Below are 14,492 nucleotides of genomic sequence, written 5' to 3'. Positions count from 1 at the left end.
TACAGATAAGTGAAAGAGAAAAATAAAATGTTATTTATTGTAAGCCAAGTTTAAATAAAGATATAAGAATATAAAGGAGATACCTATTATTAATGCATGCACCCCTTCCTAATTTTATAAGCAAGGTAAACATCTGAACCTTTTCTGAGCTTTGTGAATTATCTTTATTTAGTAAACTGCTGCTAAGTAGAAATTCTGAGAGGACCACTTATCTGAAGAGCACCAGATTAAAAGGACTGTTTTAGAAAACAGTAGTATATCTCTTGTTGATAAACTAATTAAAAATATAAAAAGTTTTGCATGCTGAATAGTTTATAGCAGATTATATAATAATACTAATTTGATAGTAATATAGAAGACAAGAAATCTATTGATATGCTTATAATTGATTTATTTAGTTTCTTTTAATTTAAGTCAGGAATGGTGGAAAACAAAAACAATGGTTTGTGAAGAGGGTGCTTAGACTAAATCCAAGGAACAAACTCTTCCTTCCCAGCTAATTAGTAGTTTGCTTATAATGCAATAGCTTTATACTGTGCTTCAGTGCTTGTTGTTGAACTCTAGAATATTTCAGGTATATTATTTTCTTGATTAAATTAACTACTATGTAAATGTCAGGCCTGTCCCAGCTTGGGCATTTAGGAAAGAAAGACCTTTGACTCTATTTGTAACAAAAGGTATACTTTTACTAAAGCCAAGTGGTTACAGCGTAAGCAAAACCAGATATGAATATTCCCATATAAACCAGTGCTTTTCCTTTCTCCCGGGCCAGTCCAATGGTATTCAAACTAGGTATTTTGGTAACAGTCCTAAAGTTTGGTACCTCTTTGGTGGAGGTTTGCATTCCATTCTCATGCTTGTGTCCTTGGATCTGCCAAGCTCTGTTCTGGGCTAGCAACTCTGGTTCCTGTTATACTGGTATTCCCCCCTCCTTATATCCCTTTACTCCTCCCTCCCTTTATGGCAGAATGCCATCAAAGCAAAGCAGGGCTGAAGTGATATGATGGCAGATCTGACAGTAAAATTATTTTTCTACATCAGGGAAATAACTGATGGATTAGCATATAATTATTTAATGATGCCATCTTTGGTACTGGATAAGGTTGTATGGTCCAAGATAGCACTGGTGCACAATCTGGGGGTGCTCTAGCCTCGTGATTCCTCATGAGAACAGGTGGTGATTATGGTTAAGAATGACTTTGCACAGCTTTGTATTGTGCATGAGTTGCACTCATTTCTGGAATAAGCGGCTCTGTGTACAATCAGTCATGGCTTAGTCACCTCCTGTTTGGATTGCTGTAACATGGGACTACCCTTGAAGAGTATCAGGAAGCTTCAGCTGGTGCAATATTCAGCAGCATGAGCATTTATGTGTGCTTCTATAATATGTTATACCTCTGTTCTGTAAGATGCATTGGCTGGCAGTTTGTTTCCAGGTCCAGTTCAGGATGCTGGTTTAAACCTTTAAAGCCTTTGTGGCATGGAACCAAGTTATTTTTAGAGATAACCTCTTCTAATTTCCATCTGCCCATTCCATCAGATCTGGCAAGAAAGACATGCTATAGGTCCATTTGTCAGGGAATTATATTGGGCCATCTCTTCCATGACGCCTGCCTTATGGAACATTCTCCTTTCCTGCCCTGAAATGAAGTGATTTCCATCCCTACTTATTTTCTGGAAGTCCCTCAGAACCTGGCTAAGTCACCTGATTTAAGGACCTCAAGGGATCCTATGTATTTTATGCTCTTTTTACTTTAAATTTGTTTGCTTTTGACCTGTTTATTGTTTTCATATTTTTTGCTCTATACCAGCGCCCCCCAACCTTTGGGGCACCAGGGACCGGTTCCGTGGAAAGAAGTTTTTCTGCAGGCTGGAAGGGGCATGGTTTCATGTGCTGTCTGCATCCCACGGATGGGGCTTCGCTTGTTTGCGCAGTCCGGTTTTGACATGCCTCAGACTGGTGCCGGTCCATGGACCTGGGGTTGGGGACCTCTGCTCTATACCATCCAGAGTCACTTTCTGTGAAATGGACAACCATAAATAAATAAATAAATAATGGATAATAATAATTAATAAAAATGAAAAAAAATTAAATAAGGGTAATTGATTTAATTAATTAATTAAATCACTAGAATTTGCATTCAGATACTCTCATAGTGAGCTTTGACAATATAAAAGATTTTCTTGAGTCAAGCTTGATTCCTGTTAATTTTATTTTATTTTATTTCTTTTCCTAACTTAGTTTTTTAACCATGTATTTCGTGGTATTTGTTTATTCCCTGCTTAGCTTTTCTGTGATCAGGCAAGACTGACTGTTGTCATCTTGTTATTATAGTGTCTTCTAAACAATTTAGGCTAAAATCACTGTTCTTCTCAGCCAGAATGCTGTAATCTTGCCTGTTGAGTTGATAAGAGATAATCCAACACCTTGCAAAACATTGGTGCAATACTTCAGTGTTTGTACATAATATTCCAGTACTACTTTGTCAGTATAAAATGCATTTCTGTTTTGTGTGCTAAGAGTTCACCATCTTGAAAGAGAAGAAAAATTAAAATTTTTGTTAAAACAAAACTGAGTAATAACTGGCATGAGAAGCAAAGAAAGAAATACTAATTTTGTTGAAATATCTCCTGAGTATTGTCGAGACATTGTTCTCTTAGCTTAAATATGGGAGATGCGATATTTAAAATTGTGAGTCTTCTAATTGTTCATAAAGTGCCCATTTTCTTTAGATCACTAATTCTTTTTGTACTGCATAGTTGAAATTCTTTCCCAGTGAATATGTGAAATATAATAGCTCAGATTAACAATTAATGACACAAATGATGTACTTTGTTCTAAAAGGTGGGTGTCCAACAAGGAATATTTCTGTTTTAGTTTTTTAAACCTAGTTACAAGACATTCCTAATAGTTAAAAACAAGTGGGAACTTCTGGGGGAGAAAAAAAAATGATATGGAATTTTGTCCATACCTTTTGCTTTTGCATCCCACCCTTTTTCTGCAGTGTGTATGTGTACAAGACAAGGGAAGAATGGGAAGCCTTTCTTTAGAGAATTTTTTCTAATAATAGATATTTTTCTAATAATACAGATTTGTTCATTATTTATTTAGAAATTTATAGCCACCCAATCTTATAATACCTCTGGAAAGCTTATTAAAAATAACAAGATGTAATAGATATGGATTGTAATAAAAAGGAGTTTGTTTCAATTCTTGTTTCTGATATTTTTAAAAGACATTGAGTTTTTATAGGTTGACACCCAGAATTATCTTCAAAATATGAATTGTTCTATTATGATTCACTGTTCCCTGTATTCGAAAACAATGTGCTACATGCTCAGGTGGAGCTTTAACATTTATTAGAAACCCATGCCCCGTTGTGTCACGTTTAGGAGATATTTTCTTACCTAAACAAACTGAATGATCATGGCTGGGCAAAAAAGTAGTGAGACAGGAAGGACTTTCTGTCCAACTTCCCTGTTGAATTTTCTATTAGGAAGCTGGCAGGGAGCATCAAAAATCTCCCTTTGGTGTTTTCTCCTTCCCTTCCTCACTGTTCCTCCCCCCTCCCCATCTTTTAGGGGAAAAAATAGATTTTTTTATTCCGCTTTTATTATTTGTATAAATAATTGAAGGTATGAGCTAAACATCTCTTCGACCTATTTTTCCCACAACAATAAACCTGTGATATGAGTTCGGCTGAGAGAGAATGACTGGCCCACAACCTCCCAGCCAGTTTATATGACTAAAGTAGGCCTAGAATTCATTGTTTCCAGGTTTGTAGTCAGGTGCCTTAATCACTAAAGCAAACTGGCCCTTTTTGGCTCTCTCTATTGCTGAAATAGAGAATTAAGGGGGGGGGGAATCTTATAATTTTATTTACTACATTTTGTAAGTTACTGCCATCATTATACTGTAATAGTATGTTCCTATTATTAAATGGAAAGCATTTACTTATTGAAAAGTAATTAATATTTTTTGGCTATTGCACAAATTTAGTAGCAAACTGAGGTAGGAAGATTTTTAAAGCCATGTGATTGAATAGATATTGCAAAGCTATAAATTAATATTGTTGTGTTTCTCATATTTTCTAACAAATAGATCAGTAAATGTTCCTTTGAGAATGTAGGGGACAGAGGCCTTGTGGCCTTGCAGATTAAGATGAAGAATATAAGGACATTTATGCTGTTCTGTAATGTTGGCCATATTCCAATGCTCAACAGTGGAGACCCTAAAAATTATTTCACTTACTCAAGTGTAGAGATTGTCATGTTAACTGAATTAGATATTGGCCAGAGATTGCTTCCAAGAAAAAAGCAAGTCTCTTGCATTTTCGAATCTGAAAGAATAGCTGAATGCAGCTATTGATTAGTCAGTTGATTAAGATGAGGAAGCTTATTTGTTGTAATGGCATGTTGATGAAAATAATTTTAATCTTCTATTGCTATTATTTTTGGGACATGACAAAAAGACATCTGTTTAAAATACCAGACTAATTAATACATTCAGGTCTATGCCATAGACATAGTTCTAAGGCTTGGAATTCACTCTACTGTTCAGCTTACAGCCATGCATAATAGTTATCTTGGTAATTTCCACATCCCCAAGAGCAAGCAGATGGGAGAGCAGGAGAGGAGGGGGAGAGCTCTTTTTTTTTTTTTTTTAGTCCTTGGCTACTTGGGCTTTTCCTGTGTCTTTTTATGAGGATCTCCATCATTAAAGGGGAAAGGTAAATTAATGACATGAATATTAAAAGGTTACTCACCCGTTTTAACATTTGGTCACTAGCTGGGTAATGAAAAGGAACCCTGGCCTACCACGCCTCTTTCTTTAGTGGGGCCACATGCTCTACTAAAGGATTGTGCATGATAGATCCTGCAAACAATGAGTCTGTGCGCAGCTCGTCCAGACAGACCGTGTCTTGCTGAATTACACCAATAGCAGGGTGGCCTACAGGCAAACAAAATAGTTAAACAATACATAATAAAGTTTTTATTTGGTATTTCCTGTGAGGCTGTGCCAGTTGCCAGGGAGTGTTCTCTACTTTCTTCCCCCTCCTTTGGTTGTATTAATTGTTGATCACAGCTGGCAAAGAACCAAAGAAGCAGCGACAGATAAGGAAAGGGAAGGGAGAGAAGAGAAGGGGAATGGCATCTGGAGGGGGGGGGGAGCTCAAAAATTACAGCATATATCTGGAATTTTCCAGCTAATGATGTGCGGATGTGGTAGTGCTAGAGAAAAAGAGCCAAACTGAGCCTGCTTTGTTCAGTAAGAGAGGCCCCCTGTAACATTCCTTTTAGCTGTGTATATTTTGGCTCCAGTTATACAATGTTAACTATATGCAGAGTATGGAGAGGATCAGTATATGTACACATGTGTGTATGTGTGTTGGTTATGTTGTAATAAATAAAATGGTACAATGCATGCAAAATTGGGTAAAATGATACTTGATGTTGCTTGTGCTGTTTTGTAGCTGCATAATATTAAGGAAGAAAAATGCAAAAAATGCAAGACTCCCCAGCAACAGCTGCCTTTAGGGGATTCCTAGATGAAATGAATACTACTCCTTTTTAAACTCATCAATGAAGCAAAATAAGTTAGATTTTGCTGATGTAATAAAAAGACTGTGATGGTGATATAGTTGCTTGGGGTATAAATAGGAAATACTATAATAGAGAACTCTGATACAGTTTTTCTATTTTGTCCATTCTTCATGGTTAAGCAATTGAGGCTTTGTCAAATGAAAATTTTACAGTATGCTGAGTGATTATTAATACACATGCACATACAAGAACACAATCATGTACCCTGAGCAAACACAAAAAGCAAGGCTAATAGTATTTCCTATTGTGGAAAAACAGGCTCATAACGCATCACAAAACAAATCTGAAGTACTGCATAGCTATTTAAACTGCAAGTTTAGATAGAGGAAAACAAAACTGAAAGTTTAATCTGGATTGGATTATCTCTAAAATGGGGAAGATTTAACAAGCCCTTGTTTGAAGTACATGTAAGATTGCCAACTTCAGTAGTATCCAGGAATATATGGCTTTTAATAATAAGCTGACACTAGGAGCGAAGGGATACGTTAGATTAGTGTTTATGAAACTCAACAACTTTATGAAGTATGAATTTCAGCTTCCAGAATTCCCCAGCAAGCGTGGGAGTTGAAGTTAAGACATCTTAAAGTTGCTAAGTTTGAGAAACACTGTTCTAAACCAATGTTGACCATAAAAAAGAAGTTAAAGATCATATCTCAGTGAATCAGTAACTACTCAGCTATGGAGAACAGTTTTAATAATTCCAGTTTTAATCCTTAATACTTTCAATAGATATGCAAAGATTATATTTGACTCTCTAGATATAAGCAATGCTGAATTCAATAGAACATTTTAATTATGCTGATCAAAGGCAGAAATTAACATTTTGTTTGATATTTGTCAATAATATATTATTTATTCATTGGAAACAGAGGTACCTAAGCCCAGAGGTTCAAAACAATGTTCTATCTTATTTGGAGATGCAGATTTACAAATGCTTAAATGTTGGCCTCTTTGTAAATCTCATTTATTTGTAATATTTGTGTGCTGTCTGGATCAAAAACAAAATCAGTGTGACTAGCAAAAAAAAAAAGTCTGTGAAATATGATAACATTGTTGTAGAGAATGCATGGTAGAAGAAGGAACCAGGCAGAGTGAAAACATTTTCTGGTACAAGTTCATCTATCTTACAGTGTATTTCATAAATGTAGTTTCAGTTGGCATATCATTAAATAATGGACTACTTGTTAAAAGATAATGTGGCAGGTAGCTTTTAAAGCATAGGAACTTTCCATGAAGATGGCTGGAGCTGGGTGGACGCCAAAGCAACATGTAGGAAGAAATTTCCTTTTGGAAAAGCCATGGAAAACATGACAAATCTATTCTTGAATACAAATTTCTTGAAATTTGGAAAAAACATCAATCACTAACAATTCTCTAAAAAGAAAAGAAACTGAAAATCTTTGAAATATAGCTAAGTTTACTGTGCACTGAACATCTCTTGATGCCAGCCAGTGTGATTCTTTTGATAAGACTATACCAGGAGGAGGAATCACAGCTCTCAACTCAAACAATGCTGATTTGGTAGCCACCCCCCCCCCCGTTTTCTTCATATATGGAATGGTACTTTCTCTCCTGCAGACTCAGTTTGCCACTTCATAGTCCTTGCAAACTGAAGTCCATTGTTACAGCTGGGAGCTGTATACAGTACTTTGCAGGATATCTCGTGAGATGCTGACATCTAGATAAATTAGCTTTTGGGGACAAGAGGGGCTTTTTGCAGTGACTCTGACAAGGGATTTGACGTGTATTCTAAGCTCAATGTTCCCTCTCTGCTACAATCTGACAGGTTGTGCCTGGAAAGGGACAACTAGGTTTCCAAAGAAAGGTATTTCCTTCTTCAGTTACTTGTGCCAGCACTTTCCAAGGGGTTAACTGGAGAATTGCTTTGAAACTGAGGAAGAAGGTCAGTGGCGGCAACAGCAAAGGCTTGCAGGGCCTCCATTAAGAGCCTTTCACCCTGCATTTCCCACCAAGAGGATTGTAAACATTGGCTCCCAGCCATAGTCTTCTACAGAACTTCTCTGTCCTGCCAGCATACAAGGATACATGTTTTAACGCAAACAGCTATAAGCACATGAGTTTACTTTCTGGATTCCAAAGATCATTTCTGTTATAGTAAAAGAGGTGGAAGGAAAAAAGGTCTCATCCCTATGAAGGAATTTGAAAATACAAATTTGTTTGAATTTGTTTCGTGAAAATTCATATGTAGCTACCTTTTTTAGCCAAAATTTTCTTGACTTTGAGGAATGTATAGAATGTTGTCAATTAATTGGTAGCATAAAAGTTATTTTATCTGGTACGTGTTAGTAACTAGCAATATCATTCTTATCTTGTTGTCCTTTAGCTAGATGCAGTGCCCTCGGATATGAGAACTAAAAACATAAAGGTACTTTTTACCTTAAATATTCACTGGCACTTTGCATTCATCTTTGACTTTCAACTTTGAAATGAAGGAAGTTTTCAGAAATAAATTATAACCAGTTTCAATCAGACATTAATGAACTGTTGTTTATTTCAGAAGCAGTGGCTGAACTCTTAGAATTCTAGAGACAGAAAACAAGAATTATATAGAAGGTATTTCAGAAAAGCTGTTTCTTTGGATTTGAGTTATAGGGAAGTTTGCTGCATGCTGGTTTCATGCATCAATTTAAAGTCATTTAAAATAACTTTATTATAGTTTAGTCATAGCGTGAATGTTAATTACCTTTTATATGGAAGAATTATAATTTGGCTAGAATCAAGGATTGAGGTAGGGCTTGTAGCTTACCTTTAAATTGAGACATTCTTGTATAAATCTGCCCTCTCTTGTGAAGTATGATGTTACAAGAGCAATCTCGTACATAATTCTTAACATACTGAACATATCCTATTCAGAAACAATTCCAAGGAATATAAATTTTGAAGTAATTATTCTTTCCTTTTTATCAAGATCCCTCTTGTTTCTCAAATGTAACTCAGTTTATTTTCTAAGCAATGTAAAAACAACTCTTCCTTTATGGCATCAAATTTATTGTTAATACCTGTGCTGCCTTTTTGATCTGATAACCGATCTAAACTGGTGAATCTTTGCATCAACTAAAGCTAGTATGAATATAAGGCCTGTAGTAACATATTAACGTCTTCCAACAACAGTTTTGAAAAAACCCTAGCATGTTTTTTGCCAATTTAAGGTGGGAAATGCTCCAGATTACCTGAAATAATCTGGAGAGAAGCATCCTGATTTCCTGAAAACTAAATAAATCACAAATCCTGAATGGATGTGTAGCATGGTCCTGCCATTGGAAAGAATGAGTCTATCTACTGATTTTCTGATTGAATCTCCCTCCAAATGTTAAGTGGAATCAACTAAAAGAATGCCCATTATTCATTTAAAGACATGCTAACACTGTTTGCTTAATCAAGCCCAGAGTCTGGTCCTGGCAGGTTTCAGCTTGCCAGTATCCTAATACATCAGGAGAATGTACAGATCCATACTGTAGATTGCCCAGTTCATCTTTTGACTTGATTAAAAACTGTAGAGCGCCTGCACTGTTGAATAATAGCTGCATACGCATGTTCAGGGCATGAGACTTTATTTAAAAAAAACCAACTACATATGTATGTGTGTGTGGAAAGAGAGAGAGAGAGAGAGAGAACGGATATACCTATAAATACTCTGAACTACACTAGCATTCTAAGAAACTTAGATTTCCTAGAAGTATAACACAGGATTCTGATTAGTGTTTTGGTTTACCCATCAAAGGAAATGAATAGGTTTCTGTTTTAACTTCTTTTTATAACATTTTTTTTCAAGACACATACGTTTTGGGAAGAATGAAGGTAACCAAACTGAGCCTTAATGGATATGTTATGAAGATTCTATGTGTAGAGAAACTTGCAAGCAATCTTCCAATTCCTCTTGGAAGCCTAAATGAGCCTAAGTTATTCATGGGTTGTTTGTTGTTTCCTATTATTTTTTTAATGCTTTCTGTGTGTTGTGAGTCATCCAGAGTCATTTGGAGTTAGGTGACAAAGTTCGCATTGAATATTTGGCTCATTGAATATTTGGCACATGGCTGTACTACTGTGATGTTGCTGTGTGAGTCTCCATTTAAAGACATCTTAGAATATTTAATAGATGGCAAGATACGTATAGCAATGCTAGCTGATTGAGGAAAAATTCACAAAACAAATGTCTCACTTAATAAGAGAAATTTTCAGCTCAATTGTGGTCGTAAGTCGAGAATTACCTGTAATTCCCTGTGAATTTTTGAATTTAGTTTGAAATATTTCTGTTAACCTTTAACACCTAAACTTTTGCAGTGTTGCTTGGAAATAATTAGATTAGTAAGTACAATGCACGAATCCTTTTTAGTAGTACCTCTGGTATCCATGAATAGTCTTCCTTATCAATTTCCTTCTTTGAAGTGAGTTTGGTATCTTGCCTGTTTATTTGATAAGTTAGAGAAAATTGGGTTTGCTTGATTCTTTTGTTTAAAAGTTCCTTGGAGGCAGAATAGCTGCTGCACATTGCTAGCTCATAATCAAGTGATCATTCACTAGGACTCCAAGGTCCCTCTCGCAGTTACTGTTTTTGAGCCAGGTTTCACCTAATCTGTAGTTATATCTTAGATTTTTCCTGCCTAAATGTCAAACTTTGCTTTACTCCACATTAAAACTCATTTTGTTGGATAGGGCCCATTGCTCATGTTTGTCAAGATCTTTTTGAATCCTGAGCTTGTCTTCTGGGGTGTTGGCTATTCCTGCCAGTTTAGTGTCATCTGCAAATTTGATGAGTTCCCCTTCTACTCTCTTATTTAAGTCATTTATGAAGATATTAAAGAGTACTGGGCCTAAGACAGAACCTTGTGGTACTCCACTGCTTACTTCTCTCCATATGGATGAAGTACCATTGAGAACTACTCATTGAGTATGGTTTATCAGCCAGCTACAAATCCATCTGGTGGATGAATGAAATAAGATTGGTTTGGCATAATCTATTTTTAACAAACCTCTGCTGGCTATCAGTTATAACTTTGTTTGCTTCTAGTTGTTCGCAGATAAGTTTTTTTAATTACCTTTTCCAGGATGTTCCCAGATATTGATGTTAGATTGATTGGTCTGTAGTTTCCTGGGTCTCTTTCTTTTCCTTTCTTGAAAATGGGAACCACATCAGTCCTTTTCCAGTCCTCAGGTACTTCCCCGGTGTTCCAGGATTTTTGAAAGATATGGTGCAACAGTTCTGAGATAACATCTGTCAGCTCTTTCAGAACTCTGGGATGAAATCTGTCAAGTCCTAGTGATTTATAGTCATCAAGGTCGGATAGGTGTTCTCTTACCATTTTCTTGCTTATTTTAATTTTTGTTTCTCATTTGTCTTTCACGGTATTTTTTTGGTATGTTGTGCTATTAGTTTTTTTTTGTATGAAGACTGATGCAAAGAATGAGTTAAGCAGCTCTGCTTTCTCCCTATTGCTTATTACTTCTGTGCCATCTTCTCTCTTTAATGGACATACAGTTTCCTTGACTTTTTTCTTGTTATTAATATGATGAAAGAAACTTTTTTTTATTATCCTTGATTCCTGCTGCAAGCCTTTGTTCATTCTGAGCCTTTACTTTCCTGACTTCGTCTTTGCATGTTCTGGCTGTCTGCTGATAATCAGCCTTAGTTATGTGTCCCTCTTTCCATTTTTTTTTTATTTGTCCTTTGTGTTTTTCAGTTTATCAGAGAGATCTTTGTGCAGCCATGCTGGTTTCTTCTTGACTTTCTTGTTTTTCTTTTTCAGTGGTATTGTGCTGGACTGGGCTTTTATAGTAGCATTTTTCAGAGTTTCCATGCTTCTTGAGTTGTTTTCCCCTTTATGATTTTCATCCATGGAATCTTTCCTAGGTTCTCTCTGACTTTGTTTAAAATCAGCTCTTTTGAAATTTAAGACATTGGTTAAATTATTTTCTATTGCTTGTGTTTACATCATATTGAATTCCAGTATCATGTGATCACTTTTCCCCAAGGTTCGGCAACTTCAATTCCCTCTAATACTTCTTCTCTATTAGTAAGAATTAGGTCTAGTACAGCTTTATTTCTAGTTCCCTCCTCTACCTTTTGGATGATTAAGTTGCCAGCTAGGTTGGTTAGGAATCTGTTTGATCTCCCGTTCGCTGCAGAGTTTGTCTCCCAGCTAATATCTGGAGAGTTGAAGTCTCTCATTACTACTGTGGTATGCTTCCCATACATTTGTTAACTGGTTGACAAAGAGTCCATCTATTTCTTCTGATTGGTTGGGTGGCCTATATATACCCCTATGGCAATGTCACTTTTTTCCCTTGTATATTGACACATATAAATTCTGGAGGGCTTTTATCTTTGATCATATGCATTTCTGTAGATATGTAGTATTATCTTACATATAATACACTCCCCCTCCTCTTTTTGTAGATCTATTTCTTTTGAACAATTTGTATCCATCCATCAGTACATTCCAGTTATGGATTTCACCCCATCAGGTTTCTGTAATACCAACTATGTCATACCCACCCTTGTGTATTATTGCTTTTAGTTCACCCTGTTTGTTCCCCAAGCTTTGAGCATTAGTATATAAACATTTAAGACTTTTATGTTCATCTGTGGGTATGTTTCCTGGATCTCTTGATAGTTGTTTGATTTTTTCTTTTTTCTCATCACTCCCTACCTTTTTGTTTGATTTGTTTTCTTGGGATTTATGATTGGTTTTATATTCTAGAGATTCTATTTTTTTATAAGATTTTATTAATTTTTTTCCATACATACAATAATAATTTTTCAACCTATGTGTTGTCTGAGTTTAAATACACTAATACATATTTAATTCTTAATCCTTTATTCTTTCCTCTAACCATTGGTAAAATAAGTCCCAAATTTGATAATATCTGTTTCTTCTTTTTCTTTCAATCTCATAGTTAATCTGCCCATCTCTGCATATTGTGTTCTAGAGATTCTAATGATTGGTCACCCTTCCCCCTCAATTTTAGTTTAAAGCCCTTCAAATGAGTTGGGCCAATCTTTTTCCAAGTACATTTTTCCCTGTTTTCGTGAGGTACAGCCCATTTAGAAAATCTTTCTATATACATTCTTTATGATCATGGTACTTTTCCTTAATAGTGAAATATTTGTATTGTGTCAGTTACAGATGTTTAGTGGGAAAGGTGTATATAACTTTGTACATTTTCAGGTTTGTAAGTGAGTATTTATTTTACCTTCAGATATTGGCTAGAAGAAAGGATTTTAGAATTTAGTTCCTTTTAGAGATCAATCTAAAAAGTCTTTTGTTTTGGGATTTCCCCACATAGAAATTATCAAAAACATTAAGATTCTATTTGTCCAGGAATCAGTTTCAACATATGCATTTAATGATATGAAATAAATACATAAGGAAATTTTTTTGGCCATAGTTACAAATTTTGATTTACCTTTTTTTTGTTGCTTTTAAAAGCATTCTTATAATGGGATTACCCCACAGCTCTTAAATCTATTCTCTAGATAAATGGGTGCCTTATAATAGTTTGAATCAATTAAATTTTAATAAAGTTAAAAAAATAGTTAATGTAAAAATGAATTTCATGTTATTCCTATTGATAAAAGCTATATTTAGGACTTTTGTATAATGCAGCCTTTAGTATGGAAAGTAACATAAAAATCCAGTTTGTGTAAAATAACAAATAGTAGTGGGTAAATGAAATCTTACAGAGCAAGTCAGTAATACTTCTTCCTAGCATGCACCTATTTTCAGATTGCCCATATGTTATAGTGAAGCCAAAAACTTCCTGCTGACACTCCACAAGCAATTCCATCAACAGACACATTAGCCTACAACCAGCCCTCAGAATTCAAATCAACTGCACAGCCAACCAGCGAAGGTACTGACCCTCATCCAACCCATGCAATCCTCCACACACACCCCAACCAGCACTTCATCTCCCAATGACCCTCACTTGATGTGACCTCCCCATCACAAGACCCTTGCCTAATGTGACCCATATCTGACCCATCACAAGATTCATCACAAAACCCTCAACTGTTGTGACTTTGCCATCCCAAGATCTACTAACCACACGAAGCCCTTATAAATAGAGGAACACTGACACTGACATCCCCTAAACTCCACTGAAAATGTTACTTAGCCTGATAACGAAATGTCTGGAAATCAACTCATAAGCCCAGAGAACGAACCTCCATCCTCCCCCTACATCTAAGCTACAGATATTTGCTACCATTGCAGACTTCCTGCTTTGCCTGGAGAAGAAGGAAAGAAAGGGATGAGACTTTTGTAGCCACGTTAAAATTATTCTCCAGGCTCTATAGACAGCTAGTTTTCCTAGCAGATGGACATAAGGTGGGGGGTGGGTAAAAGACCTTAGTTCTAATTGTATTGAAAATACAGGAATTTAAATACATTTAAAATCATTTTAATTTTACTTTATTTTGGTATTTAAATTAAATTTAAATACAAAGAATTTAGCTTTAATTGATTTCTTTTTAATAGAAATGTGAGGCTTATGTATGAAAAAGTATCCCAATACATTTGTAGGCCTCTGGGCACAAAACTATATTACAGTAACCCATTTTCAAGCAGTAAGTATGGACATTAAGTTTAGGATGTAGTAACTCTTAACTGTAGTAAAGATTTTAAAATTGTTTTAGCACAGCGGTTCTCAACCTGTGGGTCGCGAAGCCTTTTGGGGTCGAACGACCGTTTCACAGGGGTTGCCTAAGACCATCGGAAAACACATATTTCCAATGATCTTAGGAACCGAGACACCGCTCCGCATCTGTCTCCGCACGGCCTCCTCCGCCATTTGCAGAGAGAGAGAGAGGCACTTTCGCTTCCCTTCTCTCTCTCTCTCTAAGGTGGACTTACCTCCTGCAGGGCTCC

The 14,492-nt window shown here is 35.9% G+C and overlaps 1 protein-coding gene and 1 long non-coding RNA gene across 8 annotated transcripts in view; one reads left to right on the top strand and one right to left on the bottom strand.

Annotated features, from left to right (window-relative positions):
* The window catches only part of LOC120299336, a 63,911-nt gene extending 58,656 nt beyond the window's left edge, over positions 1-5,255 (bottom strand). The window contains exons 1-2 of the long non-coding RNA XR_005554392.1: positions 4,767-5,255; positions 824-2,019 (exon numbers count right to left, since the gene is read on the bottom strand). This is a non-coding gene — a long non-coding RNA (uncharacterized LOC120299336). The remainder of the gene's footprint in view (positions 1-823; positions 2,020-4,766) is intronic.
* CDK6 (cyclin dependent kinase 6) overlaps positions 1-14,492 on the top strand; it is a 124,164-nt gene that overhangs the window by 61,227 nt on the left and 48,445 nt on the right. The window lies entirely within an intron of this gene.

Source organism: Crotalus tigris, unplaced genomic scaffold (assembly GCF_016545835.1).
Source record: "Crotalus tigris isolate CLP2741 ecotype Arizona unplaced genomic scaffold, ASM1654583v1 scf7180000024292.1016931, whole genome shotgun sequence".
Lineage (NCBI taxonomy): Eukaryota > Metazoa > Chordata > Lepidosauria > Squamata > Viperidae > Crotalus > Crotalus tigris.
This window is presented reverse-complemented; position numbering and strand designations above follow the sequence as displayed.